The sequence below is a fragment of the Haliotis asinina genome, chromosome 9, assembly GCF_037392515.1.
Source record: "Haliotis asinina isolate JCU_RB_2024 chromosome 9, JCU_Hal_asi_v2, whole genome shotgun sequence".
NCBI lineage: Eukaryota > Metazoa > Mollusca > Gastropoda > Lepetellida > Haliotidae > Haliotis > Haliotis asinina.
In genome coordinates this window covers 55,562,451-55,589,432 of record NC_090288.1, presented here as the reverse complement: position 1 = coordinate 55,589,432, position 26,982 = coordinate 55,562,451, and the positions used below count along the sequence as shown (strand labels likewise).

Genomic DNA, 26,982 nt, shown 5'->3' with positions numbered 1-26,982 from the left:
AACTATACTCAAGCATATTTCCTTATGAATGAGTAGGGGTTGAGTCTCTCATCAAAAATGAGAGTTGGGAGACTTTGCTCATAACATATGTCTTCATAATGCTGACATGATGAAACTTTCATAAATCATGCTCTCGACATGTTGAGATAATAAAAATCATTAAAACATGCCCCTACATTGGTGAAATAATGAACGCAGTCATGAAGCATAATCTCGTATGGCTGCAGTGAGAAGCATCTTTATTAAGGTATATTTCCTCATAGGTTATTATTGGAGTCTCTATTGAAAACATTGGTGCGGATTTGAGATCTGAGACAAAATACAACGTTAGAGACTACGAGCTTTGACTCGTGAAAAGCAATAAGGTTGTGGAAACTGTAAGAACAAATCCCTGGAAAATCTTGTTGGTGAACGCTTTAACCTCTCGGCTACGAACTCTCGTATACACCGAGACATCGTCCTAAATATGTGTATGTACAGACTTAGACATTGTCCTTGATACGTGTTCGTATAGATTCAGACATTGTCCTCAATACGTGTTCGTATAGATTCAGACATTGTCCTAAATATGTGTATGTATAGATTCAGACATTGTCCTCAATATGTGTTCGTATAGATTCAGACATTGTCCTCAATACGTGTTCGTATAGATTCAGACATTGTCCTAAATATGTGTATGTATAGATTCAGACATTGTCCTCAATACGTGTTCGTATAGATTCAGACATTGTCCTCAATACGTGTTCGTATAGATTCAGACATTGTCCTCAATATGTGTTCGTATAGATTCAGACATTGTCCTAAATATGTGTATGTATAGACTTAGACATTGTCCTCAATACGTGTTCGTATAGATTCAGACATTGTCCTCAATACGTGTTCGTATAGATTCAGACATTGTCCTCAATATGTGTTCGTATAGATTCAGACATTGTCCTAAATATGTGTATGTATAGACTTAGACATTGTCCTCAATACGTGTTCGTATAGATTCAGACATTGTCCTCAATACGTGTTCGTATAGATTCAGACATTGTCCTCAATACGTGTTCGTATAGATTCAGACATTGTCCTCAATACGTGTTCGTATAGATTCAGACATTGTCCTCAATACGTGTTCGTATAGATTCAGACATTGTCCTCAATACGTGTTCGTATAGATTCAGACATTGTCCTAAATATGTGTATGTATAGACTTAGACATTGTCCTCAATACGTGTTCGTATAGATTCAGACATTGTCCTCAATACGTGTTCGTATAGATTCAGACATTGTCCTCAATATGTGTTCGTATAGATTCAGACATTGTCCTCAATACGTGTTCGTATAGATTCAGACATTGTCCTCAATACGTGTTCGTATAGATTCAGACATTGTCCTCAATACGTGTTCGTATAGATTCAGACATTGTCCTCAATACGTGTTCGTATAGATTCAGACATTGTCCTCAATAGGTGTTCGTATAGATTCAGACATTGTCCTCAATACGTGTTCGTATAGATTCAGACATTGTCCTCAATACGTGTTCGTATAGATTCAGACATTGTCCTCAATACGTGTTCGTATAGATTCAGACATTGTCCTCAATACGTGTTCGTATAGATTCAGACATTGTCCTCAATACGTGTTCGTATAGATTCAGACATTGTCCTCAATACGTGTTCGTATAGATTCAGACATTGTCCTCAATACGTGTTCGTATAGATTCAGACATTGTCCTCAATACGTGTTCGTATAGATTCAGACATTGTCCTCAATACGTGTTCGTATAGATTCAGACATTGTCCTCAATATGTGTTCGTATAGATTCAGACATTGTCCTCAATACGTGTTCGTATGCACTGAGACACTGTCCTCAAAACGCTATAGTAAAACACACATATTTCAACTCTGGACAACGAAGAGAAGTCAAAAACACATACTTGTCCATTTGAACGAACGAATGAATGAATGAAGCCCTTTCCCAGACAACTTTTGTAAAGCGATAAGGAGAACTACACTAAAGTGACGTGACACAACCTGTTACAAGGTTCCGTGACAAGGGCACGCCTTCAAAATCCCAAACAATTAAAACGTTTACATATATACATGTCCATTCAAATAAATTCGGCGAAGAAAAAGAAGCCGTCTGGAGAAACTTGTGCAATACCTCTCGGCGCTTGTTTTGTAGACAACCACTTGAAAAAGGGAATTAAATATCCCTCTTGCCTGTCGCTGTAGTATGTTCTAATTGAAAGGGCACATAGTTAATACACAGGAATCAACAATTCCTGTTTAAGGCTTTAAAACCAAAGCCCATTTTAAAATCACTAAATCAGCCTCTTAGAAGGAAAGGCATTTATGATATTAAGTTTAACCCACGGGCACTGATGTGACGTATACGGGTAAAGGTACCCCATCAAAATTGTAATTTGATAAATCATTTTTTACCCCTCTTTCTTACATAATGCTGAGAGGTAGGGAATATATACATAGTTAGACTTTTAATATCCCTTTAAGCTGATCGTGTTACTTGTAGTATTCAAAGGTTTTTAATGGATCTTATTTGTCATGTCTCGCGGGTTAAGTAAGGATCATTGAGCTTCTAGAGCCTAACCCCCTTTCGCCCGTCCCAGTTGTTGTATATTAGACAGCTAGGCTCAGCTGAAAAGAATGCAATATATTTGAATTTTATAGGTATCACTGTCTACTTCAGGGTGATAATATTTCTGGCTATAGACAGCTTTAAGTAGACGCCAGGAATGCTGTTATATTGTCAAGAGCTGCTCAACTACCCTCTGTTGGGGATCAGACGCACGCGTGAGAGTTATCCCCCTTGCGCTCAGTGTTCAGGAGCCTTAGAACAACAACTGACAATTGTTTGCGCTTTGAGTGTGTGAGTGAGTGAGTTTAATTTTACGCAGCTTTTAGCAATATTCCAGCAATATCACGGAAAGGGACAGCAGAAATTGGCTTCACACAGTGTACCCATGTGGGAATCAAACCCGGACCTCCGGTGTGACGAGCTTTGAAGTTTAATTTGTGCTTTGAACTGACTCAGTATTTTTACGGTCCGGGTTCAATTTCTTCTATCGGAAGAAAGTGAATGTGTGATATTGATTGATTGTTGTTAAAAAGAGAGAGTAACATTCACGTCTAAAAAAATGAACCAAACGTTTATGAGTTTGTGGCACTCGTATAAGCTTAATATTGCTGGGTGCAGCGTCGAGCAACAAGCAAACAAATTACATGTTTATGCAGGATACTTGATCATAGGTACTCTTTTAATACGACACCGTTTTCTGCTTGTCGCTTCTAGGCAATCATTGTTGGTACCGGACACCGTTTTACAAATCGAACCTCTTTGCACCAAATGTTCATCTCAGGTTAAAGAGTTCTCAGGTGATCAATAATAGCCAATAGGTGATGAAAAGAAAAGTAATGGAATGTCTCGTGCATCAGGAAAACCTCGTGCAGAGCGACGCAGAATGTGCAGACTCAACTCAAGTCGCTTTGTTTTTGACCGGCTTCTTCATGCCTGTCCATCAGATATCACCTGATCCTGTTTTTGTTATCACTAAAATGTCTATTTCGCCATGAGGTGATTTCTCTTCAACTCCGCTGCCTTATGGTCGGGGGCTTCTTGACCACAGCCCGGATCCCGTGAGTAGTATCTAACTTGCTGATTTGTAATTTCCTGCACCAAGTCTACTTCCTCGCTTATGAACTTGACGTGATCCGTGGACTCACATGAATACGGATATGATTGTTATGCATTCTGTTCATGTTTTTATATACAGTCTTGTCTTATGAGCAAAACCACCTGACCACACCCTAAATGTTCATATCATTACTGCACATTGGATAGTCGTGCAGTATCAGTGGCGCATCTGTCCTGATATAGGATGTGTGTGTGTGTGTGATCGTTCATGAAAGATTGGGCGTGTCCGACGGTGTTTCAGCATCTTTAGTGCGAGCATCTGCATGTAGAGCAACCACACGCCACCTTTTCTACACTGTAAACATAAGCTGTCCGCGAAAGTATGCCGGTTTCAAACACAGGTGCGTCACGTCACAGATTACTACCTCTGTTCTGGGACACACTTGATGAAAACACCAATGATGATAATATGTTACTATCCAAACCAAATTTTGTATATAATCATTAAATGAAAAAGCCTGTACAGGAAGAAAGGCATCTATGAAAATATACTTCCCTCTCTTACGAAACAATACCTGGAATAATCCTGCTGAAACAAAACATGAAGTTGTAGATAACAAATAGTAAACACCATAAATATGTTCTCAGTCCTGTTGGCGTAGTTAATGTCTCGTCATCTTATCCTGGGGATTGCTTATGTTATCAATCACTGGTTTGCGTCGTTCATGTTCTCAGTGATGCCTTAAACATAACGTTATCGGTTACCATCAACCTGTCATTGCTTCTTTTATCTGTGCGTAATTTGTCATCTTTTTATTTAACGGTAATCCACTTTCACTATCTCCTCATATCTTGTAACGATTTCGCTTAAAACACAAATGTTGTCTTTTTTTCTACGAATGTAAATAGTAATTCGTTTTTGTGGTAAATAAATTTGTAAATTCAGCGCTAGAAACATAGATACCAGTACTGCTGCACCCTCGCTGCAATACATTCAAATGCAGCCCTTCATACATTAGCTTGGTGGTTAAAGCGCCCGCTCGTCGCACAGGGTTCGATTCCATACATGGGACAGTGTGTGAAGCCCATTTCTGGTGTCCACTGCAGTAATATTGCTGGAATATTGCTAAAAGCACAACATAATAGACACTCATACAATGTCATTCATTCGATTTAAAGAGAGGGTCAGAATTTATTCATTTATAAAACATACCGAATCAGAACCAAAAACAAAAAAAAATGTGAAGTTACAAATTGTCACTATAAAATCAGTGCCATGTTCAATTCCCTAGAATTGACACATACTCCATTCACGACGGTGTTTAGTGTTGCAAGGAAATGATGCATAAAGAGCAGACCCTGCACCACACAGGAAATAGTTGAACGGTCAATGATGTCCGATATCGTACAGTGGACATCACCTACGCCATTATATACAGGTCTATACGTACTCAAAAGCGTCAGTCTGACTTGCTGGGCTGCCGTGATCAGCTCGGTACGTAGAGGAAACACAGATCTTCCTGCAGCTCTGTCACCAGTGTCAATAACAGATTTGATGAGGCACTAACAGACGTCACTATCCGTGCGTTAATATCATAATATCTGTGGAATGCTCATAGTGGCTCAGCTCATTAAACGCTATACGTGTTTACATACAAGGCTTTCAAACATGCTAGTTTGCTCTGATTGAAAGAACGAGGGCCCCGCCTTTCTGAACGTGTTTCACAGCAAGACCTTCCTCGCGCCAACCGTCAAATATAGGGGCTCAAATTTCAACAAATTGGTCTCAGACTTGTCGATATGTTCCCCGTTTGTTAGCGGTATACTCGAGATTTGGCCATTTTTATAATAAACATTCTAATATGCGTAAGATGTTTTCAGTGTAGCACGCTCCTTTCTGCCGTATGATTAGAATCATGTTAAAAGCGAGCTATGATTACCCATCCGAACATACCAATTCAATATAGCGGCGGCTCGTATTGAAACGAGCCGGTGAATAAATGACCTTCACACATACTCTCAAGGTTTTTTAACAAGAAATCCATTAAGGTTTTAAAACCAATTCCTAATTAGATACGCAATAATTTAAAAGCAAATTTGACGTGATTTACGTGGGCGAGAACCCAAGACCGCACGCGCTGGGAGGGTGTGGCATCGGCGGTGTAAGGCGACTTCCTGTCATGCTCATTGTATGTGGAAACTTGCTGACAGGCTTGCTGGACGTGTTTGAGAAACACAGAAGTGGCAACTCCCAAACCTTTGTAGCCCAGACTTCGTAAAAAAACCGTTATATTGACTTTATACTGGATACATATATAGTGCCGTGTTTACAGGATAGTTACTTTTACACCCGTCTTCGTCTGGATATAACCCAGAATTTCATGTAAACAGATTTATATAATGGGGAATACACGTTTAAAGAAATGGCGCAAATACGTTGTATGAAATAGCGAATACGCGCTTTAGACAATGATGCGACATAAAACATGAAATTTATACAGCGCCGTTATAGACACTGTGCACGATCGCGCGTATATGTTTTTACATAAATTTACATGCATTTTACAAACGAGCATCAACTCAATGGGTAGACTGACGTGAAAAACCCGTTATAGGAGTTTACACAGCATTCATACGTTGCAAAATCAACTTTAAAACTCATCTTTTTGTGTTAAATGTGTCAATATTATTCTGATACATATATTTTAATTGATAATTAGCCAAGTTGTTATTCTATGTGTCCATATTCCACGTTTTTTTAATGAAACAATGTATTTGGGTGAGTTATTACCTACTAACAGTGTCACATAAAAAACCCCTCTGCATTCGTTTAATATAAAACGCAATACATGAGGTCATAATGGTTTTATCCAACCCGTGTCCAGGCTTACACACGTGGTGTGACTTCCAGTCCTTGACGTCCATAATGACGCGTACACCAGCTGCTTTTCCTGATGGTCTTTGTGGAGTTTATTTATCCGTTTAGTTTGCACTTAAATATGTGTCACTTTGTCTATTTCATAAAAGCTGTGCCATTTACTTTGTTGTTGTTGGGTCTAACGTGAAGCTTAAACATGCAAACGTTGGATTTTTGTCGTCCTTTAGATTATATTACGCTTAGGAATACACACTAACTACCAAGCTGTTCCTTGCGCTCTGTCTCGTCCATGCCAGTCTGGAAGCGTAGCTTGAATGTATGAACACAAATAAGCACGTGCTGAACAGTTGAAAGGTGGTGGGCTAGCCGCATGGTTGTTGTGTTTACTTGACACACCTAAGGTCCATGTTCGATTCTCATGGGTACAATGAGTGAAGCCCGTTTATGGTGCCTCCCGAAGTGATATTGGTAGAATGGTTCTAAAAGTGGAGTAAATATAAACTCACTCACTCACAATGGCCGTTAAGGGGGTGATCCCATATTGGACCTACCCTCTTTATACTGGACCTACACTCTTTGTACAGGACCTACTCTCTTGATATTGCTGGAATGTTTGCTGAAAGCGTCGTAAATCGCATCAGTCGTATCGAATTGTTTCAACAGTGATTAGCATCATGAGCCACAAAGCGGCGGTCGCCTATCACCCGAATCACATGGGGTGCCCTCTTTTATGTAACCGCCACGCCGGGGTGTATAGCAAAACCTTTGTTTGGATAGATTATTACTGTAAACGGCTTTAAAACAAGCATGATTTTCATCCTGAACTCTGTTCCACAGGTATATTTTCCTAACATCATCTTTCGGATGACTCATAATGCTATGACGTCAAAAACCTGATGACGTCAATATTCCATGACATCGTTGGACTGCAAGATATGTACGTTTTTAGTTGAAATTAATTAAGAATGATATTTTTATGATAAATAGACCCTCGTGTGTTCTGAAATCAAATATGTCAACTGATAAAAGTAAAAATATCCTCGGCAAGCCTTTGAGATTTGTAACTTTATCAACTCATGGTGACATTTTGATATGAATTGACACTTGTGTGAGATTCTCTACAATATACTGCCCATATAATGAACAGATATGTTGGTGAAGACTGTGTGCTTTCCATTTGAATCGGAATTCATATAACGAACTACGGATGTAGCGAACTAAATTCAGAAGCCCTTTGACTTAATTGTAAACGTTGTTTGAGCGTGTTTCCAAAATTTTCCCGGTTAGAACTTATCTTCAGCAACCTATCTTTTGATAAGGAGCAAGCGGTTATGCCCACTGACTTGGTTGACACATGTCATCGTAACCCAGTTGCGCAGATCGATGCTCATGATATCAACCAACGGATTGTACAGACTTCTATGATATAGCTGGACACTGCAGCTTTAAACATACAAAACTGTAACTCCATGCCGTCTTTTTGTACCCTAATGTTGTTTTTGTTGTTTCCAACGTACATTTGTCTAAAAACGTCTTCACAAGCGATATCAATACGCTGTTCATTGATTAATGTGACGCAAGAAAATCACGCAAATGATATGTGATGCCGGTTACTCTACATATTTTCGACCGCGTTCGGCGAGCTATGGACACAAGGACATTGAAGCTCATGCGAAGAATGACGAGTTATGAACGTGGGGTCATCGACAGCTTAGCAAGAAATGACCCTGAAATACGTCCAGCGTTTAGCCGGCACGTTCATTAATTACCCGACATGCTCCACGCGCACACCAGCAACGGGAAGATGTTTGCGTGGGCGAAGACAAGTGACCTTGACATTGAATGGTGTAATATGACCTCCCTCGGAACAATGAATCGACGTACATGTATATTGTTTGTGAAACAGGCTAAGTGGTAGTTCCCAGTACATAGCTTTCGTTATTTTAGGAGTAAAACAAGTAGTACTGTCAATAGTTATTACGATACTGTCCTTGTACGTTTCACAATGACACGACCCTGGAAGGACCGGGGTAGAATACGTCTTCGGCAACCCATGCTTGCCGTAAAAGGCGCCTATGCTTGTCGTAAGAGGCGACTAAAGGGATCGGTAGTCAGGCTCGCTTGACACACATCACCGGTTCCCAGTTGCGCAGATCGATGCTCATGTTGTTGATCAGAGGATTGTCTGGTCCAGACTCGATTATAAACAGACCGCCGCCATACAGCTCGAATATTGCTGAGTACGGCGTAAAACTAAACTCACTCACTCACTCACTTCACCTTGACATAATTCTATAGTCGCATGAATCATACGTTCGGTCACTGCTGTGACAGTCTGGCGGAATAAACATCATGGGTCAGTATATGTCATAAGTGCGTCAGTGTACTAGCCCAGTGGTTATAGTGTTGGCTCGTCACCCCGAAGACCCGGGTTCGATTCCCCACATGTGTCAAACCCATTCCTGGTGTCTCCCGTCGTGATATTTCTTGAGTATTGCTAAAAATGGATTAAAAATTAAACTCGCTCACTCACAATGGTCTTTGATGGTGTGGTGTATTTGGACAGGACACAACTGCTTTTCAACCTCACTTCCCGGGAAAATACATCCTCCACACCATCGAACACGCCAGGCTGGGTTTTATTCTAAAGTGGACCTGAAATAGGAGCTACAGTGCTAAGTACAGTTTTAACGAACTCAGAGGGACAACAGGTGCTTGTTCGTCATATCCGTCCGTAGTTATATGCTTTTTGACTGAAATATGCAGTAAATATCCGGAACTAAAAATATTTCGTTGTCTCTGTAGTTATGTATGTCATAGTTCGATATTGCTAATACTAGAGACTGGCTGCCACTGGTGGTTTTGTTCTGTTTTATTTGTTCTTTAACGCCAGGCTCAGCAATATTCCAGCTATATGGCGGCGGTCTGTAATTATCAAATCTGGACCAGACAATCCAGTGATCAACATCATGAGCATCGATCTGCGCAGTTGGGAACCGATGACATGTATCAAGTCAGCGAGCGTCACCATCCGAACCCTTTAGTTGCCTCTTACAAGTCTGGGTTACTGAAGACCATTTCTAACCCAGATCATCACTGTTGCAACTGACGTTAAAATGTAACTAGCCCTCTTAAGATAAATTCCCATTTATCAAAACATGATATTATGGTATTAATGTACTTTGAAATAATTAATTTTAGAACGAACATACCAATATTTCCAAAGTTACATACCAATGACTTATGGGCATTAAGACATTGGAAGGGATAGAAGGTGCAAATCTTATAATATATATATATATGGTTGTTTCAGGCTCACGTAGAATTATATTTTCCGAAGATAGTTCAAAATTATATTAGGTTTCCAAATAAACAACTGAACATCCACAAAATACATATACACCCTAATATATTCTTTTCGCCACGTGGATACATGAGATTATTGTTTTCAGAATATTAGACTTACAGCAATCCAACTTGATGTCCCAATAGAAATGTTTGAAACGTTTTAATGAAATACGTCAGGCCACGTTTGCAACGCTCGCAATAACTCTTACCAGAGACCATATAATAGTTATCTGTTATATGGTCTCTGCTCTTACACACAAGTCAGATTGTGTTTATCTGAAAATCTGTCTTTTAGTCAGCCTAATGCTACAGAATAGGGCCAATAATCGTTAACATCTAAAGATGTATTTATCAAAACATCCCATCAGAATCAGATTAACACTACCGTGCCTAACGCGATGTGGGTTTCACATCTGCTAAACAGGAAAAGCGCGGGTCAATGTGTGACGTCATCACGCACGTCTGCTTCATGTATACATACGGGTTATAACGGTCGTTCTTGAGAATTAGTCCACAGGCAGAGTTTTCGGATATAAAATATATTTGGGGGTCAACGACGTCTTTAACAAATAACGTATTGGCAATGTTATTAATTATCACGTCTAAATTTAATCAACCAAAGAAAGCAAACATTTTGTTCTAAGTGACTTCGACATAACGAATGCTCCGTCTTATAAAGATTAACTTTAAACGGAGTTGACTCATTAAACAGTAACTTCTTTACCTTACTGAATTGGCATTGTTTCGAAAATGTCGTAATTCGCGTATGAGTTAGGCAACACCCATTTGGTATTAGAGATACATATATGTCAAACGAAAAATTGTAGCTGTTTTAGTTAACAATCTTTTTGACACTAGTTGTGATTTGGCCTTGTCGTTAATCTGGTCATGGACAGTTTATATGGGTTAACGAGGTCTGATTTTGTGAAGGAGCTGCCATTGTTCTAACTGGGTACCTGCTAAGTGTTGTTGTTTAGACCTCCAGTGTCTTTGTGCTCACGGTTACAATACAGGATCATCTTTGAGCAATACAAAACTCATTTATTGTATAAGTGTTTGTGTAAACTGGTGACTGTTCGTTCCTATGAATGTACGCATGCATGTACACCTCTCCCTGTCTCTGGGTCCATTCTCTGGCGTATGTGTGGGACTGATGAAAGAACCTCGAAGCAAATATTATTTTCCTGTTTTGTTGAAAATGTGTTCCCAATCATATTGGTATGTTTATAAAATGACACGTACGTATAACGTCGATCGGTTTACAAACATAAACATATTACTCCACTCAACATTCTGCAGCCATCACACGAGCTGGGAGATGCAGAACGCTGATGGCATTATGCTTCAAAGAACGTCTCCCTCCCCAGGCTCTCAACTCCCGGCTCTGTCGCCTTGTGTGACGACCGAGTGCCGCTAGCTACCCTGGCTAGCGAGCAGAGAAAACCTACAAACGCAGTACAACTCTTGGTTGGAGAACATTTATAGAACACATTTATGTAGGGTCTGTTTTACTGCTGCAAGTCGACTTGTAAACGATGCATTTTATTACTTCAATAACTCAGAGTTCCATAAAATTTAAATATTTATCGAAATGGCTTGTTGGATGACCCAAAACATCTACAGCATGGATAACAGATTTATAGCTTAGAGGTTTGGTTGAAACATTGTTTTTAAAGCGATATTACTGAGATTATTGGGGTGAAAATTCTACAAAATATATTATGTGACGACTGAAAGGAGTATTCGTGGATGTGGTGTTATATCGACGGTGGACTATCTCACAGTTCCTGAGTCGCAATATGTTCCCTCCCGCCCTGCTCTCCCTGCCGTGTTAAAAGACTGAATGAAGCAAGTCGAGATTTCCTCACGTCCAGAATTGCCCATCTCACTGAGGCCCCTTTTCAAGTTTAAACGGAATTGTTTGTTTCTATCAAAACATATATATTCAGAGACCAAGTGCTTGTCTACATTTTCGTTTACGTCACAGATTGACTTGGCAGACCGATTGCTCCACGAGCGACCTCCCCCTCCCGCCTCCCACCCCGACATCCCCCACGACATCCCCTCTCGAACGACCTACCGTTCCGTCGCTAGTACCAAAAGAAAAATAAGGATTAATGCTTTCGCGTGCTTTCCTTGCTAGTTTGTCGCACGGTTTCGGAGCGACAACACTGTGTTTTATTACGTTCCGGAAACCTAGGCGAAAAGAGTCTGTGATAAAACAACACTTCTTCCATTAGATAGGCGAAAAAACTAACATCGAGATTCTGAGGCCCGGGAAATTGACCATTCAAATACCTGACCGGCAGCAAAGCCAGGAACAGAGGTCATTTCCGGTCAGGAATGGTGGCCACCCATAGCGGACCACCAAAGACTCGCTGCTTGTGAAAAATGGGGCAAAGTTTTTCATATACTTCGTGTAACCAAACATGTTTCGTTTTTGAGGATAAATAGATTTTGAAAAGTTGAGTTGACGTTGTAGAAAATGGTGTGTGTATGCATACACTTGTGACGTTACGGGGGCCATATTTCAAAATGCACAACCGCATTGAGAGTCGTCTCAGAATGGTAGAAATTTGAAAGTAGGGTTTAACTCTAATGGTTAACTGAAGTTAAAGGAATATGGATAATTAAATAAATGATTCCCTTACTCTGAATTACCAACCCGAGCTAGAAACACATGATACGAGTCACACGGATCTCATATTTACCTAAGATTCAGAGTAAGAAAATCTATCATCCAAGACAGGAAAGTTCTGATTCCCACAGTCAACCTTCCCTAATGGTGACCGTGATCCGTGAAGGTCCGAATTAGAACCTTGAGTTGAGCAATCATGTGACTAACGCAATCGGATGATCGGACTCGCTAATTTCGATACTCATGGTGTCAATCATTGGCTTGTATGGTTGGTATGGCGGCAATATTGCAGCGTTTGGCGTTATAAAGACCAAACAGAACCTAAGACTTCGTACGACTCAAATAATGTTTGATCAAGGGTTACAAATCTTTGAGAACGTTTCGTGGTAGACATGTGGTGAACATTTGAAGAACTGACGTATCAGTGACCCATGATGTCCACTGGGCACTTCCCTGGCAGGACTTGTTCCATATGTTCCTGGGGTGTTTGTCAGGTGACCAGCTGCATTAACGCCTCGTTCTGATTGTCATTCTGTTGAAACCGGAAGTGAAACAGAATATTGCCTGTTTGACGTTAAACAACTAACAACAGTTCATGTGATGTTTAAAGCATTATAAGGGGTGAGAGGATAGCTAAGTGGTTAAAGCGTTCGTCGAAGACCTATGTTCCATTCCCCATACAGGTGCAATGTAAAGTCCATTTCTGGTGTCCCCTCCATGAGAGAACTTTATATCTACTGCCGTGTTATTGCTGGAATATTGCATTATGTTCATATACTTTAGCATCCGCGAAGATCCGGGCTAGAGTTGGTCTTCAGTAACCCATGCTTGTCGTGAGAGGCGACCAACGGGATCGGATGGTCACGCTCGCTGACTTGGTTGACACGTCATCGATTCCCAATTACGTAGATCGATGCTCATGCTGTTGATCACCGGATCGCTAGCGACCAACGGGATCGGGTGGTCACGCTCGCTGACTTGGTTGACACGTCATCGATTCACAATTCCGTTGATCGATGCTCATGCTGTTGATCACTGGGTTATTACAGACCGCCGCCATGTTGCTGGAATACTGCTGAATTTCCTTAAGCTGCAAACCCATTCTCAAATTACAAATTAAGAATGCGTGAAATAGAATTTTCAAGGAGGAAGTGTCTGGAGATACAGGTGTAACATCGTGGAGCGTATTTGCGCACTTCCTTGTATTCGTGTTTGCAGTGCGTGACTGCGTGCACGTGGGTAATCGATGCATGACTGTGTACGTGCATGAAGACGGAAGATCCGTTGTGTCAGGAGGTGCATATTTGACAACAGTTGTCTCCCTGAGATTGTGGGGGTGGTTGTGTGCGGGGCTTGGTTCCTGTGTGTATCTGAGGCGTGTACGCAGCGCCGTTATGTGTTTTGGTGCGGACTTGTTGTGTGACGTCATCCAACCCGGTAATTTACATAATGTCCCCTCTGTAAATCAGGGAGAAAATGAAATTACTACAGTTTTCTGCTTCTGGGAAATGTTTATAATATTTGTTATCTGATCAAACAGGAGGCAGAGACGTACATGTGATATGGAAACCTGCAGAGGCGCCGGCCTCCATGGATGTAAACATGCGATGTCGTAATTAATTATCATGGTGACGCAGAAAGTGAAAAAAGGACATAGAAATAAAGTTTTCCTTAGATACGAAATGTGTTCGAAGAAACCGCTCCTTGCATTCTGGTTTTCCAATAAGAAACCGGAAATGCACAGCGGACGGTTGTTGCAACGACGATTGATCACGTGGACATTATTGCATCAGTTGCAAAGTTGCCCAGTCATTGGACGTCATCCCAGTCCTAACGACAGTCTATCCTTTCACACGGCACCAGGATAGTTTTGGTGTTTGATGTCATGAACGAATCACGTACATCGTGGTGTGAATATCCGGGTTGGAATGGATCTTCAGCGACTCATACCTGCCCAAACAAGTGACAAAGTATATAGTAACAACATGCCTGCTAAGTTCGTTCATAAATGCCATCGTATCTCATTTGCGAAGAAAGATGTTCATGATGTTAGTCACTGGATTATCTGGTCCAGATGATGTTCAGTCTATCGTAATGCTGCTGGGATGCTATACACTGTAGCGTAGTAGCAAACAGACAAACAAACCAGAGATGTAATAACTATAAAACGTAAATAGTGAGTGAGTGGCTATACTTTTACGCCGCATTCAGTAGCATTCCAGCTATATGGCGACTGTCTGTAAATAACAGAGTCTTTCCCAGACAGTCCAGTGAGTGGGATATTCCTAGGATATTGGTAAACGCGGCGTAAAACAACTCACTCAGGAGTACACCTTGGTTAATTCCAGCAGTCCTCGTATATGCCTGAAGAAAAATATATGGTCTGGATCGTGTAGTGAAAGAAATGTAACAGTGATTAACTGTAAAAAGGAATCGTGGAGCGCTAACTGAAATACTAATTATTTAAAAAAACAACATATTGCCAAATATTGAATAATGCTAATACGATTTTCGGAAATATGTGACAAACTCCAACGCAATTTTTTATTTAACGAATAAACAATGACATTGGAATTTAGTTTCGGCGAAGTTTGAAAGTGGACGTTTTCGTCATTACGTAGGGGCCCTTATTAGATGAGCCATATGGCAGACACGACACCTGACTCATAGTGCCCACATGTTTATGTAGCCGCGAATGAACACCTCTGTTTATACTCCTCTTGAACTAACAAGACAATTATTATGCAAATGAATCTGTCAAATCTATAGGTTCCATTCACATACAGATATGTAGGTTTATAGAAAACGAAGGACGTTTTCTTTATCTTGGAGGCGTGGTGACCTTACCACGTGCTCTGTCGTCAGCTGGTGTGCACACTGTCAACATGACGTGACTATTACGTCGTGTATGTACCTGATTCTAGATCATGCCTTCCACATTCCCCCACACTCTGTCTGCTTGATGTGTTAATTAAGAAGTAGTGCTAAATACTTGAATCTCTAAAACGTTCTAGACTTGTCAAGAGAAAGTGGATCACATTAAGACACAAGCCTTGCAGCAGTTGTACATAGTGATAAGTTAGGGGATTTCGTTACTTCAGTTACTATGTATAGGGGCGACGGGTTAGCCTAGTGGTTAAAGCGTTCGCTCGTCACCCCAAAACCGGGTTTTATTCCCCGCATCGGTACAGTGTGAAGCCCATTTCTGGTCCCTCGTTGTGATATTGCTGAGATATTGCTAAAGGCGGTGTAAAACCAAACTCATTCACTCACACGTCTCCGTGCTGAAACCTCTTTATGGATTGACCGGCTGTGAATGCAAGGTATCTTGTACCGTCCGCCTGTATAAACATCTGACTTATGGTTCTGTCGGCTACAGTGACATTCAAGTATGAAGGGATCTAAACTTTGTGATAGCCCCAGATAATGAATGGTTGGTGTAACGTCTGCTCACACTCATGGGGCGTTGATCGAGGACATGCTTGTGCTTTGTAATGGGTTGTTGCTAAAAAAGTAACAACCAAATTCAATGATTCATTCACCATGCGTTTGAAACCTTACATGCGTATCGTAGTCGGCGAACCTGTTTGACGCGGAACTGTCGCACCTACCTGAACATCAACGCCTCATGTCAGAAGCAGGCCTACTGCAGTCATCATCGACGGAGTCGTCAGCGATGACGTCCTCGTGTGATGTTTGTTCGATATAACGTCAGACACGCTGATTCCAGTGAAGTGTCAGCAGCAAATGGACCGGTTTTTCTCCCACGTGACGGGTGCGCACATTTACATCAGCAGGCTGACTATGCACGTTGTTTTGGTGTAGACGTGGTCTTGACATGTGTAAATAATTGTCCCGGAAATGCAAGGCGTAATTCTGTAGTGTTACTATGTGTTTGTAAGCATGTAGTCGTCGTCATGTAAAGGTGGCCAGCTCCATAATTCCGAGATGATGTCGGTTAAGAAGCTTGCTAAAAGACACCCCATAATGCTAATGACGAAATGCTTGAAACAACGCGGTGATCACTTGTGCAGTCTAAATCATTTTTGTTATTATAAGTTTGTCAGTACTTACGGACCTCCCATTACTGTCAGTATCAGATCACCATTCATAAAATTACGTATTAATTATCCCTAATTAAATTATTTATAGCGTATGTTGTTTAGAGATTAATCTTTGTTCGTCACGCATATCTTTGTACATGTGGGAGTATACTATTGGTTAACTGTTTGACCTAAGACTCGTGCTCGATCCCCCCGCATGGGTACAATGTATGAAGCCCATTACCAGTGCTCCCCTTCAGTATTGCTAAAGGGGGCGTTAAACCATACTCACAGGGGTACGATGTGTGAGCGTAACTTTTATGACCTGCCGTGATGAGTGAGTGAGTTTAGTTGTTCGCCGGACTCAGCACTGTTCCAGCTATATAGTCAGGGTAAATAATCGAATCTGGCCCATACAATCCGAGCTGGACGCAAGACAGAGTATACTGACACCAATCCAGCTTTATCTCTTTAACGCACAGCGACAGGCAGGGTAACATAAATTATCTTTTTTATGTCTTGGTATGACGCGAACTCGGATTTCAAGCCCTCCGGTCAGAAGCTCTATCCACGAGACCACGGAAAACCATTGATGAATCAATTGACTCGAATTTTCACGCGTGAATACCGACTACCGTGTGAACAGTGTAGAGCAAGCGCTGCTTTGACAAGTTTCTGTATATCCGACAATGGCGCAAGTGTGCAGAACAACCGGTTTTAGCGGCAATGTAATCCTCTTCCGGCACTCGCAGCCGGTCGGGTTTACGAACACGGGTGTTTACGACTGAACATCGGATGACGTTTTGGGGCATGCACCGGAACTCGGGTTAAACAGTACACGATCTGGGCCTAGATTTTCGAAGTACCAGTTTTACTTCACTTTTAGCAATATTTCAGCAATATCAGGGCGGGGGACACCAGAAATGTGAACCCATGTTGAGAATCGACCCCAGGTGTTCGGCATGACGTGCGAACACTTTACCCCTAGGCTACTCCACTTACTTAGAGTGGTGATGCATACTGAGGTTGGTGATGACACTGCTTAGATGGAATATACTTAAGTAATTCTGAGTATCGTTCACGTGATTAAAAGCAATTCTGAGACACCATCAACCTACTCATCATTTTGATCGATTTCGACCGCTACCTCTGAGAGAACTGGGTGGCCTCGTGGCTAAGATGTGTCTGTTGGTCGAATACCAACATGCTCGCAATTTCTCTGTCCCACTTTCTGTATCCATGGGAGGTAGGACATCCCCAACACACTCCAAAACAGTTATCGTCACGACAATTGATAAGAGACCAGCATGTCGATACAGAACGGAAACGCTTGATATAATTTCAAAATCAACGGTAGCCCTGATTGCTTGAAAATGTAATATGCCAGCTACTTCATTCCCAAACATACCCCTGTACAGTGCTTACCTCAGGTGCGCCCGTCACTTACTTGTTTGTCATGAAACTCCGAAATCCACTTTAAACGCTGATTGGTCCAAATTGTGTGGGTGATTGGTCACGGGTTTAGTGTCAACACAAGATAGGTCCCAAGGACGAGTTAATGTCGTTGATTGAGACCTCCTTTTGTACAATCTGTCGGATTAGGGTCGTAAAGGAAATGCTTGTCATCACGTTAAATATAAAACTGTTTTTCATTTTGAACTACCCTGGCCAATATTCGCTACTGAACCCAGCGTACTAAGAAACTTACTAGTAGGTCCCGGAGAGTAGGTTAATGGTTGCACGGCAACATGACTGATTTTTTAAAAGCTTTTGCCCTGCTCTCAGACAAGTGACTTTGCTCGAAATAGGCCCTTGTTAACCCCTGCAGTGAATGGGTACCCGACAGTATGAAATGGTTAAGTAGCTGTTACCCTTTTTTTGCACAGGCAGTGTGACTTATGTAACCCACAGGAAAGATATAACTGAGGATTCAGTTGTGCTTGGATCAGTTAGTTAGGTACTGATCACCCAACACTTGGTACGGACTGCGTATGTAGTTACGCGCTTTACACGCGGACTGGTGTTATTGAAATATAATATAGAAGGTATAGGTCATCATTAATGGAAGAATATAAACATACTAACGCTATTGCTTGTTAGAACGACAGGTTTACATGAAAATACGGAATACAAAATATCTTTCAAACTGCGGAACAAGAACAACCGATCTTTGATGAGAAACAACACTTGCTTAAGAGGCCTAACATTATCAATAAGATTACTGTACTGATTGTATGCGGCCATGGACACGTGTACTAGTGGATGAGGTTGCAATAATCTTCACAACACGTGTCTCATACCATCTCAATGGGGGCAAGGGGGGACGAATTGATATGAGAGGGACGAGCTGGTAGGGTAGGGGTACTAGGAGGTGGGATGGGATGAATCGGTATTGGAGGGACGAGTTGGTAGGGTGACGGTAGGAAAGACAAGTTGCTATGATGGGGTTTAGGGAAGAGGATGGGATGGTCGGGGGAGTGAAGGGGGGTGGGAGATTCGGAGTCGAGGGACGAGTGTCACCGAAACATCGTGATTAAGATAATCAAACGATAATACACATCTGAGGTGTGGGAGAGGTCATGGGGTCACTGACCCCTCCCACTCATTGTTTATATCAGCATGTGACTTGACATAACTTCAAGGTGGTCTTGGACATAATCATTACCTCCATATATCACCGACGATGAGGTGTGCGTGGGCGGTGGGGTGGAGAGGGGCTACATGAAGACGCTGATGATGTTACACGTACGTCTGCTTGTGATTGATGATGGAGAGGTTGTCGGTGCGGCCTGCTCTCCTGGACACACACCATGGATTTCCTTCCAGATAAATTTAACAAACAAGTTTATCGAGATGTCCTTGGCCAGTCAGCTATGTGGGTTTATCTAAAATGAGGACGACTAGCTGGTCCCGTTATTCTTCATCCCATTGTTTCAAAAAGGTTTCGACACTTGGTAAATTTTATTTTTCATGTGTTTGCAATACTTTAACTTGTCAGTTGGCCATCAGGTCCTGCAGGTTGTAAAATCTACAGGCCCCGAATGGAGTCTGCACGCCCATTTTGTCATACCAATAACACAAAATAGACTACACTTTATACAGTTTCATACTGTTTCTACAAAATCAATTCGCGCGAAGTATTGGCGCAGAAAGAAGTTTATAATTGTTAAAGACTGGCGTTGACATTCCTATGCGCAAAGCGCTGAAATACCAGGAAATACAGCAAAATATCATGTGAAAGATTCTAGTTGAGAAAAAAGAACAGATAATTTACTGAAAGCCACAAGGGCCTGCAGATAGTTGAAACTGCCTGCCCGATACAACAACAACCGATTCCAGGCCGGCGTTCATTTCGAACGCTGATCGGTTTGACGGCACCGTGCTGGTGTGTTTCCTGTCACTGACAACGTCCAACACCTGCATTACTCAGGGCGTTCCTCCCAGAAGGAACAGGCACGACGAAACAGGCACAATCTGAACTACCGCTAAATCGGCGTAAAACCTACTAATTCATATTGGTAGCCTAGTGGTTAAGGTGTGTACGCTCGTCACACTGAGGACCCGGGTTCTATTCCCCACATGGGTATGTAAACATTAAATAATAATAACTGGAACAAAATAAATTTCATTACACCAGTAGTATGATCTACTAGTGTGTACAATAGTTCGATATTCCAGTGATAGTGTTAAAATGTCAATAGTCCGCTTAAGATATGTTCCCAATGCCCCAGGGGTGGTGGGGTAGCCTAGAAGTTAAAGCGTGTGATCGTCACGCCGCACACCAGGGTACAACTACGAACTATTGCAGTAATAGCGCTATAAACGGCATAAAACCACATTCGTTCACTAGCTTACTTATGTCACACTTAAATCTATATGCGTGCATACAATCCTTTTTTCCGCATTTTGGTTGTCTTTTTTCTACCTCGGTAATTTTATTGAAATATCCTAAATGCTGCCACCCCCATTTCCTTGTAATCGCATACATGCCCCTTTCCCCCCAGCCCCCACCCCTATCACTGGCGTGTCATGTTGACCAGGTCCTTCCACTTTAACCAAGATAGGCACCTAGGACACGACACTTGAAACTCACCCGGAGAGCTGGGAAGTATGCAAAACACGCTGAATTTTCGGGGCGCGCGTCTCACGATGAGATACCGTACGTCGCGTGACCCGGAAGATCCCGACCCTTGAACATCGTGAGTCCCTAGGGTGGGTCCCGGGGGTCGGGGTGGCGTTGTTACTTACACTGCGGATGAGTGCAGGCCGGTTACGTCAATGATAAAGCTTGTTACACCCTGTTGGGGAGGAACGACGCATGGCGCGCCGCAATAAAACCAGTTTTTCAGACTCTGAACGACATAAATCATCGGTTGCGCCTTTCGGAAATATTCGCTATTACTAAGATTTCCGCCCGGGTCTGTTCGATTGTTACGCAATGCTTATCAAGAGATACTTGAACTTTAGCTGCTTTTGTTTACTGTTACGTAATATCCGTTGAGTATCGATCGTAAAAACACCTACATTATTTGTTTTTCGAAACAGATACTTTGTTCACTTGACATATGCGTTATGCTGTTTAACATTATCATTTCCGGGCGAATCCAGCCTCTTGGAGTTTCTGAATGATCCTGTAGAGCTCCGTATATGCTGGGGAACAGATAAGTCAGTTGTCCGAAGTCCCGCATTTTGATATTCTGAGTTCATGGTTCGAATCCAAGTTTTCCCCTTTGTATCATGTGCGGTGTACCAGCATACACGTGCTCTTTCATTTCCGAGTGTGGTACACGTGATGGCTTAGACGGTATTGTCTGTCTGTCTGTCTGTCTGTCTGTCTGTCTGTCTGTTTAACGCTGCAGCCAGCAGTTTTCCAGCTATAAGACGGGGTCTGAAAATAATCTAGTATGGTCCGGGCAATCCGGTGACTGGCATTATCATCCTTGATCTTCGACGTCTCGATCACGAGACACGATGACATACGTCAGGAAGGTGAAAGAGCTTGACCACCCGATCCTATTAGCCGCTTATGACAACAAGCATGTGTTACTGAAGACCAGTTCTAACCCAAATCTCCACCAGTCCTCGTTAAGAACACTAGCAACCGATACTGTCAACTGAACCGATGGGGTAAGATTATCACGTGGTCCATATCATAAGAGTATACCCCAACGGCACTCAATTATGCTCATAACATCATTCGCCCGTTTGTCTGTTCCAGGATCGATTATTTACAAGCAAAAGCAGTATAGCTGGAATACTGCTGACGTAAGACAACCAGCAAACATTCTGAAATGCGTCTTATCACATTTTGACAGGGTCTATCTGACTCCCAACTGGCTTACAACTGTAACATCTTACGTATCTCAGCAATGATGCATAAGATAAAGTTTTAAAAGCATATTACCAAAGTCACCCGGACTGTCTTAGCCATAAAGTAAAGCGAGATACCCTGCTGTTGAAAGGGTTTTCTGGCCATGGGGCCATCATCCCAAAATGGCGGTCCTCATCAACGTCCTCCAAATGCCCAAAGACTCCCGTGTGGTCCGTGAAGCTTTGTTTCAACTTACAGCGCCCTCCTGTGGTGCAAGTTCACACCTTCTGTGCAGTCTACCATCAACACTGGCAATGTGCATCCATGCTTATCTCGTGTGCCCTGTAGTGACTTTGATGTGAGACGATTCACTTTCATTTTATGCCCTATCCAACAGCTAACTATTAAACTCTCTTAAGATTATAGCTCGCTGTCCCACGTTTTCATTATTGCATCCTACGAAACGCGCGATTAGGCCGAATATTGTTTAAGCGCAATACGATACCTGGTTCGTGGCTTTTTGTAAGGTGTTACAGGTATGACGCTATGGCGATAGGATGCCGGTAAGGCCTTGGTAATTGTGATGATGTCGTTAGTCTCCCAAGATAGACCACACACACAAAACGGACAGGATTTTCCACCGTTTGTTCCACAATTCTTCACCCGAAATTGCAAAATCAACGCTGGCATAGTACTTAACTGCATTAAGAAACGTTCTCATCAGACAGTGACGTAATAATGAGCTTAATATGATATAACTACCACGTGCCTTTCAATGCTAGTCTTGTAGTGTATAATGTGTTCAGCACATTCCCTGTAAGGTAAGTGTTCGTGTGGGATCCGGTGCACAGCGTCTTCCTTTACACATGGCTGGGTATGAAATCTACCTCAAAGCGAAGATGCCCATGGTGGTTTTTGTGTAGTTGTTTGCAGACTTATTAATTTTATTTTAAGCACCTTCTGATATAGATTCCTTCCAAAACCACAGCGACTCAGATCCAGCCCCACATGGTTCAGATCAACTGGTGGATGATTTAAAGCCATGTATCCATTAAAACATAATCGCACTTCTCTGAAATCAATTAGCGAGGAAAAGAATTTTGCATACCTGACGAGCACTGTGAAGTCCGACATCATTGCGTCTATGGCGGCGGGGTGGCCAAATGGTTTTATACGTTCGCTCGTCACGCCGAAGACCTAGGTTCGACTCCCCACATGAGTACAACGTGTAAATTCCATTTAAGTTGTCCCTGCTGTGATGTGGGTGGACTTATGCTTAAAACAGCGTATAACCACAAGCACTCATTAAAAGATAAATATACTGAACAGCAAAACAAACGCAAATTTCGAAAAATGAAATCCCACTAAAAGTAAGCGTTTATGTTTATGCATTCTAGTTGAAAACCTGACTTCCAAATTTTTCGAAAGGTTTCGGGGAAGACATGTTTTCTTTCAGATTCGCTGCATCAGTGACCAAAATGATATCCGGTACAATTCTCTATTTTGATTAAACGGGGATTTTCCTGTATGTGTTCAGGTGAACACCCGACTTGTCTTTGCGCGTGATTGTTACAGGTGTCGCTGTGGGTGTGCGTGGGTGAGTGAGTTTAGTTTTACGACGCAGCCAGCAATATTCCAGCAACATGGCGGCACTAGTACTGTAGGTGCAGCCACTCATACGTGATACTTGATAATACGTTGATGTCAATACGTTACAGATAAACACGATCTTCTGGCACAGTAGGGATCGTTCAACAGACTCTTAGGATCATAGAGTGAGTGATTGAGTGGGTGGACGGCGTGACAAGCCAACTCTTTAACCACTAGACTACCCCACCGTCCTTTGCGATAATGGAAATATTTTGGTCAGTTTTATGTTGAGTCTGTATGCTGTGTAAGCAGAAATACTTTGTTACGTCCATAAAGACTCAGCATTATGGCAAACAGTTTAATAGGTTCCTCTATAACTACAACTGCCATCGTGTTTACGCTGCGTCACACTTCACCCCCTCACTCACACGATGTGAAAGGAGTGAGTGTGCGATGACGGCAATAGAACCACCACACTGGGGACGGGGACGTTACTGTCACCTGTCAGATTGATATATAGAAACAAACACCTTCTCACAGGACTAATATAGTAATTTATTGCTTTCTACAAGGCCTCGAGCAATGAGATGTCTATCTATATTCTCTTTGTAGCTAAAATTATCTACCGATTTCCTTATTTTAAGAGATTATTTGAAAGTAAGTGAAGACAGAGACATCCTGTTTCTGTGATGGCCGTAGTGCCATCAATAGTCTTCCTCCACGGACGTCTTATTGCGTATGATAGTATGTCATCGATGTCGTCTTGTCCTTTCGTTCGTTAAAGGGCATCGTGCGTCATAAGATGCGGTAACTATCAACAAAATGTCGCGTTGACTTTGCAGGAATAACAATCAAGAGGGATCGTCCAATGCCCATCAATCAAAAGGGATTCATCACTGGCTGAATATACAAAAAAACATTGGAGTTTTCCAACTCTTCATCACACACCTACACAAGGCATAAACAGAACGTCCGGTTCACGCGACTGATATTCACAGCTGACCACAGCAGACCACAGCAGATACTGCATACATAATCCTGCGCATGCGCATTGTAATGTATGCAATGTAATGTTTTACTAAACAATGTTCTCTGTGTCGATGTTTTGTAGTCATTTTTATGTTTGATAAGTTCACTGATAAACAAAACCGTTCCCTTCAGAAAGACGAAAGTGGGTGGTTGTTTTACTGGTATATTTGATCAAGACCCTCCAGCTACTCTTCATGAGTCTGCAGGTTCAAAGATGTGTGGGCCAGATGGAGTGGCCTAATGGTTAAAGAGTCCGCTTGTCACGCCGAAGGCCCGGGTTCGATTCCGCTCATGGGTACACCCTGTCTCTGTTGATCCATTCGCGATATTGCTTGAATACTGCTAAAAGTGTCGTACACTCAAAACTCACTCACTCACTCATAGATGTTTATCGATGTAACTGCTAGTGAAGTCTGTGGACATTTGGAGACAAAAAAAACATTCATGCATGAGAGTTATTTATAGATCACTTCATTATTCTTTGTTACAACGCTTCAAGGTCACGTGTTGCCCCTTCATTGGAGGGGCAGTGGAGTAGCCTAGTGGTTAAAACGCTGGGTCGTCACGCCGAAGACCTGGGGTGTGAATCCCCACATGAGTACAACGTGTGATACCGTTTCAGATGTTCCCCGCCGTGATGTAGCTGTCATATTGGTGAAAGCGGCGTAAAACCAGACTCAGTCAGCCAGTCCCTCATCGGACGTATGGTGCATTTTCTGATTACCAGTTACTTTAATGGTATTGCAGACAGAGCGTTGGTCATTAAACCAACAGGTCGGTGGTTCGAACACCGACCGCGACGTGTACAACATCGTCGACTGATGATACTTGTTGTAGCCCTGGTTTATGTTTTGCGTTCTTTGGGGGCAGGTAGTCAGGATATAATGCTGGGATATTATTTTTTTTAAATTCTGCATCTATTCTAATATGCGGTTTGCTGTTTAAGTTAGCTGGCACTGTAAAACTGAAGTATGTCCTAAACACTAGAGTGAGTGAGTTTGTTCCGCAACAGCCTCCTTTAGCCACCCCACCCCCTCCCTCGCTCAGTCCCCACCCCCTCCCTCCCTCGCTCTGTCCCCACCGCCTCTCCCTCCCTCTATCCCAGCGCTCTGTTTGTTGGGCAACCGATCACACACTTTTAGCTCATTCCTCCGTGTGTTGGACGGACACCTTCAGTTCGATACATGTGTTCTTGGGTAGTTCAAACACTTCAGCTCTGTACAAGCAATTATTGTTTAACTCTTCGCCTTCATTGATCTATATACCTGGGAAAAACAACCCCCTTAATGATATTCTTCCAAGGATATGTTTTGGAAATAAACGAAAACTAGCTTCATTTGAAAAATGCTTTCCGCTGCTTTATTAGAAAGGCTATTTTTGTACATCCTTCGCTCAAACTTCAGACAGTATTGATGAAATCTATCGATCTGAATGTATATTCATATATTTTTCTGTATATTGTAAAAACGATATCAACCCTAAGTGTAGTCAATAGAGGCTACTCAACGCCCACGCCAGCAATATTATTGAAATATACCATTGTTTACTGCAAAAATCTATTGGTTTTAATCTTATGAACCAAATATTTGAAAATGCGTTTTGAGATTTCAAAACAAAATGGAGTGTTATGGCGAGAAACCTTCCAACTGAACATCCAGCATGTTGTATAGGTAGATCAATTGTTCGGCTGAAACTCAAAGACCTGGCGTCGCTTCACTGGTTCCACGCTGTGATTGGTCGAGGTCCTATTACCGGGAATAGTTCATTCATACGATGTACATTGACATTAAAGGTGTTTTGCGTTCATCAATCAGTGTCAAAGCCAGCCAGTAGCTCACGTGTGTGAATCTTCCTTCCCTTGCCAGTAACACGTGTCATAAATAATCATAAACACATCAAAATATGATATTAAACATCATGACTCAAGGGTTACCGCTTTTAGAAACACTACTCACACATATACGGATGGGCCCTGATCTATTGGTTTTTACCTCTTACCTCACTAAATGGAATTTCCTCAAAATTGCTTTTGATTTTAATTGTCGTTATTTGAAAAGAAATAATCCTTTAAGCCCTTATGAATGCAGGAATGCTAGCCTAGAAGGTGAGCCTCTCCTAGATGAAACTATGTGCAGCAAACAGCCATGTGTGACATATACTACTCATAATTTATTAAGAACCACCTGATTCTTCAGTATTACTTACGTTAATCCTGTACAACGTGACAGATTAGAGCAGTATTTTTATTTTGTTGTGTTTCTCATTGCCAGACCGACTTTACTCATTTTATTTAACGACTTCCTCAAATCTTTTTTTCCACTCCAGTCGATTCGAACCTAAAACTCGTTATATAAAATCTGTATCAATGTAAAACGTTTAAATCAGTCGCTGCCACAAGTCGAGAAAATGTAAGAAGAATTACAATTCATGTTAATCAATAACATTGTTCGGATAATTTTGTCTTTGATAAGTTGTTTTTCAAGTTTTTGTTTCCCCGACCGACCG

At 41.9% G+C, this 26,982-nt stretch overlaps 1 protein-coding gene across 1 annotated transcript in view; it reads left to right on the top strand.

The window, feature by feature from the left end:
- Window positions 1-3,460: 3,460 nt before the first annotated feature.
- LOC137296318 (cytochrome P450 7A1-like) overlaps window positions 3,461-26,982 on the top strand; it is a 73,050-nt gene continuing 49,528 nt past the window's right edge. Inside the window, exon 1 of the mRNA XM_067828089.1 lies at window positions 3,461-3,642. The gene's annotated coding sequence lies outside the window, so the exon portion shown is untranslated. The remainder of the gene's footprint in view (window positions 3,643-26,982) is intronic.